Source organism: Aptenodytes patagonicus, chromosome 1 (genome assembly GCF_965638725.1).
Source record: "Aptenodytes patagonicus chromosome 1, bAptPat1.pri.cur, whole genome shotgun sequence".
Taxonomy (NCBI): domain Eukaryota; kingdom Metazoa; phylum Chordata; class Aves; order Sphenisciformes; family Spheniscidae; genus Aptenodytes; species Aptenodytes patagonicus.
In genome coordinates this window covers 15936551-15943267 of record NC_134949.1, presented here as the reverse complement: position 1 = coordinate 15943267, position 6717 = coordinate 15936551, and positions in this window count along the sequence as shown.

Below are 6717 nucleotides of genomic sequence, written 5' to 3'. Positions count from 1 at the left end.
TGCCGTCCTGAGCCGCGCTGTGGGTTGCCCGCATCCGTCTTGTACCGCGGTCCCGCTCAGCGAGGTGCCGGGTGAATTCCAGGCCCTCTCGGAGCGGGGTCCTCTTAGCTGCCGCCCGCCGCAGGGCTGCCGTTCCCGCCGTTTTACCTCAGGAGCGGCTGTGCCTGACGCCTGCCCCTCAGGCGGTGGGGCTGTTTGATCACAGGAGGATTTCGCCGTTTATACGTCCCCTACTTTAGCTAATGCTGAAAACCGGTTTATATAGTCACAGGTTGCCACACGTCTGTGCCTCCTGCTGGTGAGGTAGCCCCGTGCCGGTCAGTCCGGTGGAGGCGCAGGGCTGGCGAGGTCGGCCGGGCCCGCGGCATGGGTGAGGCGAGCGCCAGCCGAGGAGCGGGAGTCCGCGGTCCCGCCATCGGCTCGTCTTGCCCCCGTCGCCGCGGCGTCGCTTCCCGCGGCCAGAGGCGCTGTTTCCTTGCCCAAAACTTAGATGGCGTTACCGTCCCTCCATGAGTAGGAGTTGCGATTGCATTGCAATGCAGTAATGCAAGTGGTTATTGTGGTGGCATTTACTTACGGTCTTCCATTTTCTTGGTGCATCTGTAGCTGGTTTAAATAAAAACATGGCAATGAAAGGAGGCCTTGGTCTCTAGTCTTCTACATTTTTCCAACTCAGTCCCACTTCTGGTCTTTTGAGAGATCCTTTTCTAAATGATCTTCATGAAAATGTCTTTTCATAGGGTCTCAAAAAGCAGAACAGTCCGGTTCACTGGAAGGAAAAATATGTTAAAGCTACTTACACTATCTGAAACAATCCTATTGACCATTAATTCATCGTGTAAATAGGACAGCTTTGTTCTACAGTCACCACTGTTTTAATATGTAATCCAAAATTATTTACCACTACAAATCTTTTTTAAGAGAAATTAATCCTAATTCTTCTTTTGAATATTTCTGTGACTTAGCTAACATTCAAAAGCAATTTATACAGCTGCTTCATGAGGCTTGTACTTCACTCACAGGGGAGCTGGGATAAGTACTGTACTCGAGTGATGTACTGTGAAAGCTGCAGTTAAAAATGTTACAGTGTAATCTTGTTGGTTTTTTTCCTTTTCCCAAGAATTTAAATTGTTTGGTGTAGACAGATAACTGATTCGAAGTTGTGTCTCTCATTCAGCGGACATTTGCTATATGTTGTTGATAGATTGTATGGTGTATGTGGGGAGGAAGGGAACATCAGTCACTGAGCTGAATTCCTGTCTAGATTACAAATGTCAGGTTAGTAATAAATCCTGATCTATCACCACTCAGCTATTTTTAGTAATTAGATCATGATTACAAAACAGAAATATTTTGACAATTGATCAAGTTACATAAAAACACTAATCCTTTTGCATAATGGCTTCTTGAATTGTCTAAACACTCAGCACAAGGCCAGCAACTATGAGGAGATTTACACTAGTGTACATTGTGACCTGCAGTATTTCTTTGATTTTCATGTTGTTTTCCATTCTTTGGAACACAGTTTTCCTGAAAAAACACATGACCATTAATAAATAGGTTTCTCAAAGTTTCTTCGAAGTTGTATTCACAAATAATCACAATTTTTTACTCCTTTGCTACAAGTTTGCTGTGTCCCAGCATGAAGCTTAGTCTTGAAAAGTATCACTAGTCTTAAAAACCTGGATGGTAGGAAGGATTTGGACTTCTGCAGGCCTACCTGGTTAAGAACGGTGTTAGCTGGCATAGTAGAGGGATATGAATGATTTGTCTTTGATAGAGGAAGAGGCATTGCTATTTGTTAATTGCATAAAAGACACGAAAGTCTTTTTCAGGATTTGGGAGAGGTCTGGATAAGCCATATGTGAGCTGATGTTGATCCTAGGTGTCCTCGTTTCAGCTGGGATAGAGTTAATTTTCTTCCTAGTAGCTGGTACAGTGCTATGTTTTGGATTTAGTATGAGAATGAAACACCGATGTTTTAGTTGTTGCTGAGCAGTGCTTACACTAGTCAAGGACTTTTCAGCTTCCCGTGCTCTACCGACTGAGAAGGCTGGAGGTGCACAAGAAGCTGGGAGGGGGCACAGCCAGGACAGCTGACCCAAACTGGCCACAGGGACGTTCCATACCATGTGACATCATGCTCACATGATGTCCCCCCCATAAACTGGGGGAAAGCTGGCCGGGGGGGCCGCTGCTCGGGGACTGGCTGGGCATTGGTTGGTGGGTGGTGAGCAATTGCATTGTGCATCACTTGCTTTGCATATTCTTATTATTTCAATTATTAAACTGTTCTTATCTCAACCCATGAGTTTTCTCACTTTTACTCTTTCGATTCTCTCCCCCATCCCACTGGGGGGCGGGGAGAGTGAGCGAGCGGCTGTGTATGCTCAGTTGCCGGCTGAGGTTAAACTACGACACTAGGATATTCATAAATAATAACAAGTTTGACATAGTCTTACTAATATTTTATCAAAATTTTTCAAGTTGTTGTGACCATTGTGGTGTTACAAATATACTAGTTGCATGCATGTAAGTTGATGCTTAATCAGCAGAACAAGGTTCCCCAAACTTACTGTGAAATCTGTGTAGGTAAGTATGCACATCTGATTGTTTGCGCTCTATAAGAAATAAATCTTTAGAGTTTTCTTGAAAATTATTCCCTTGATGTTCTGCCAGGCCAAACAGGTTGTAAGAAAATCTTGGCAAATTGCTAGAAAGCTTTGCTTTGTAAGAATATTGTTTTGATTTTAATAATAAAGAACATTAACTCCATGTTTTGGTGGTGGTTTTTTTTTCATTTTACCATGCCTGTTGCTTTTTGTAACAATTTGAGTATGATTGGTGAGAGCTGAACCTAGCAAAAAATAACAACTGTTAATTAAGCTTTATTTAGTCTAAGTGTAATCTGGCAATCACCAGGGTTTCAGTTAATTTTCAGGACGCTTCTGAAGGGAAATCTGAAGGGGTCAAGATACTCTTACGTGAGCACCTCAACATGCCCAGTAGGTCCAATGCATCCCAACTCTTCTAAAAGACATTGTATTTCTGCACAGACCTGCCCACGCAGTGAACAGAGGCCCTGTAGCCAGGCCTGTGGTTAGCCCAGGGTTTTTTCAGCCTCTGTTCCTGCATGACAATACTTTTTTTCTGAACTCCTAGCACATGCCACTTCTTTCAGGTCCATCTGACTAAGCCACAACTTCCAGCTACAACTTCCAACATCTCTGTAATCCCCTGCCCAGCTCTCTCCACGTCTTCCTTGCCCAGTCTATGTCCCTATGAGTACCTGTGGACCTCCTCAAAACATTAAATCTTTTCCCTGCCAGGGTACCCCAATCAGCTGCTTCTCTTCTTTCTCCCACCCTCTCAATCCCCAACTTCAAACTGACCCTGGCTTCCCCAAAGCTCTGGTCCTTTTCTACCCTGTTTTGTGTTGCAGGCTGCTTCAGACTCTGAAGATCTGCAAGATACAGCAGAGAGTCTGAAGTGCCATCTGGCTTAGTGTTCATAGACACCTACTCCCTTAACTCCACTGCAGGGAGCTCGGAACAATGGTCACAAACTGTCTTGTGAGAAAGGATGGGCAATGTGCGAGCAAACCAATTGCTGTTGAAATGCGCTTCGCACAGGTGGTCAGCAAGGGAAAGATTGCTTCCCGCTGCCTTCTGCCAAAAAGCAACTGCTTCAATAATAGCGATTGAAAGCAAGAGGTATTTCCTTCTCTCCAGGTTTGTTGCTGGCATTTTCTGTGCTTGGCTGGGTTTCCATCATATCCAGATGCTCCTGCCTGGCCATGACTGTGGGGATGGGAACCTCACTGACGGACATTACTGAATTTGATTTTGCTGAGAAAGCCCTGTTTCCTTGAAGCACGAGAAGGCACGTATGCAGAAGATAACGGAGGAAGGAATGTGCTGCTCTAAGGAGAAAACAAGGTAAGGGCCATGAAGGCATTTCGCGTGATCAGGGAAAACGGGCCAATCCGCTAGAACATAGATGTGCATGGACACAAGGCTATAACCTATCTGCAAGCTGCAGATAGCGCATGAACACCTCTGCTTGCTATAAAAAGTGTTAACAAAGAGCAATAAAGGTCTTTGGTTGCTGCCTGCCGGAGTCCATGCTGTTAATCCCCACAAATGGCGCCTGAACAGGGACTCGAATGCTGGAGCTGAGCACCGGTGGGGAGCCAGCTGAACGAACAACAGCCAGCGGGAGACGGAGCAGTCTCAGGGAAGAGCTGGAACCGGAATTCTGAACCATCGCCTCGTTGGAGCAGAGGTGAGCAGCTGGGAACTTAAAATGAGATTGCAACTAACAAAGGAGGAGGAGTCCATATTGTGTATTATTAAGAAGCTGTTAGAAAAGTGTGGAATTAAGTATGACGACTATACCCTCCGCCTGTTGCTTGCATGGCTAAAACGAAAGGGAATTCCCCCTGACTCGGCCACTGTTTTTCAGAAGGAAACTTGGGATAAGGCAGGGAACTTGTTGTGGGATGCGGCTACCGGGGGAGATGAGACTGCAAAGACGGTCACAGATACGTTAAAACAATTGAAGTGTAATCGTGCTGCCCATCAAGCTGTGGTGGCAGCCACTGCTCCTGACCCACCGGTTTTGGCCACTCCAGACCGAGCTCCCCCGGAACCTTCACCCAGTCCAAATGGGACAGATCAGCCTGAGGGAGGGGAAAGACCTCTGACCAAGGCTCTTTCAGCCCTGACGATCTCAAGTGATTTCGGACAGTCTCCTAAACAACAGAGAATAGGGGCTTCAAACCACAACAATGAGCCCCTAGACTGTGATCCGGCTGCTCATTGGCAGGCCGTTCGACAACAAGCCTTGGCAGAAGGGGACCTTCCTACTGTGCCGTACCCTGTCATAATTAGTGAACAAGGTCCTAACCGTTGGCAGCCCCTTCAATGGGATTTGGTTAAAGAGTTGAGGCGGACCATCATGCAATATGGATTGGGAGCGCCTTTTACACAGAGCTTATTGCAAAATACTATGAAGGGACACTTGTTAACCCCTTTCGATACCAAATCATTGGCTGATTTAATATTTTCCCCTACACAAAGAGTGCTCTGGCAAGCCCACTGGCGGGAGCTCTGTGATCATGCAGCTGTGCAGAACCTGAATCGGCGAGCGGGAGACCTGCTAGTGGGCGCAGGAATCACTCAGTTAATGGGGGAGGACCCTATCAATACACCGCAACTGCAGGCACGGCTCGCGCCTGAAATTTTGAGACAATCAGCAGACCTTGCGTTTCAAGCAATGTTAAAGGTCCCTGATACAGGACAACCGGTGAAATCTTTTACTAACATTAAGCAAGGGAGCAACGAATCTTACATGGATTTTATCGACAAGCTCCAAGAAGCCATTCAAAAATAAGTACAAAATGCTGAAGCCAAAGAGGCGTTGCTTATGAAATTGGCTGTAGAAAATGCCAATGAGGACTGTAAAAGAGTCCTGCAGACATTGCAAAACCTGACCATAGTAGACATGCTTGACGCGTGCAACCGTGTGGGTTCAATTACACATAAGAATGAGGTTTTTGCAGCCTGTTTAGCTGCTGCCTTGCGTCCCAGTAACAAAGCGTGTTTCCGCTGTGGAAAATCGGGACATTTTAAACAGCAATGTCCTGAGAATCCTGTACAAAAGGGAGGATCGGAAGGAATTCAGCAGCCCCCCGGTATTTGCCCGCGCTGCCGCAAGGGGAGGCACTATGCTAATCAATGCCGGTCGAAATATGATCTCAGCGGCCGACCCTTGTCGGGAAATGGGAAGTCGAGCACGAGGCAGGGGCGCGCACCGACACAATGCCACCCCAAAGCCCCGTGGGACCGCTGTCTCAGCAGGCCTGGATCAGCTCAAGGCCAGAACCCTCGGGAGTGCCGGAGTGGATGTCTCCACAGCCACCAACCTCTCAATAAACGATCAGACTGTACATAGGGTGCCCCTCAATGTGAGGGGCCCCCTTGGCCAAGGGCTAAGTGCCCTATTGGTGGGGAGGTCCAGTGCTACTATGCAGGGTTTGTTTGTGTTACCTGGAGTTATTGATTCTGATTATACGGGACAGGTGCAAGCGTTGCTATGGACCCCGTCTCCCCCAGTGTTTATTCCAGCTGGAAGCAGGATTGCACAGCTAGTCCCTTTTATGAGTATGGTTCGTAATTGGGATACTATTTCCCGGGGGGCTGGTGGATTTGGGTCGACAGGTGAACCAAATATTTTTTGGACTCAACTTGTCCAAAGAACTCAGCCCACTTTGACCTGCACCCTAAAAAATAAAGGAGGCAAACCGGAACACTTGGTAGTGAAAGGAATGATAGATACAGGAGCAGACGTTACTATCATTAGTACTGCAAAGTGGCCTAAATCATGGGAAACCATTTCGGTCGACACAGGGCTAGTGGGAATTGGAGGCCTGTCAGGGTCCAGGCAGAGTGCCAACTTAATACAGATTGTAAGCCCGGAAGGACAGATTGCAACCATTCGACCTTTTGTGGTTCCTGTGCCGTTAAACTTGTGGGGACGAGATGTCTTGAGCACTTGGGGACTAGTGATTGGCACTGCTGATCTGCATCAACATTTTTAGAGGGAGTCACTGGCGCTCGGCCCACTGTTCGACTCACATGGCTCACCGACCAGCCGGTATGGGTGGATCAGTGGCCCCTATCACAGGAAAAGGCCGACGCGTTGCGGACATTAGAG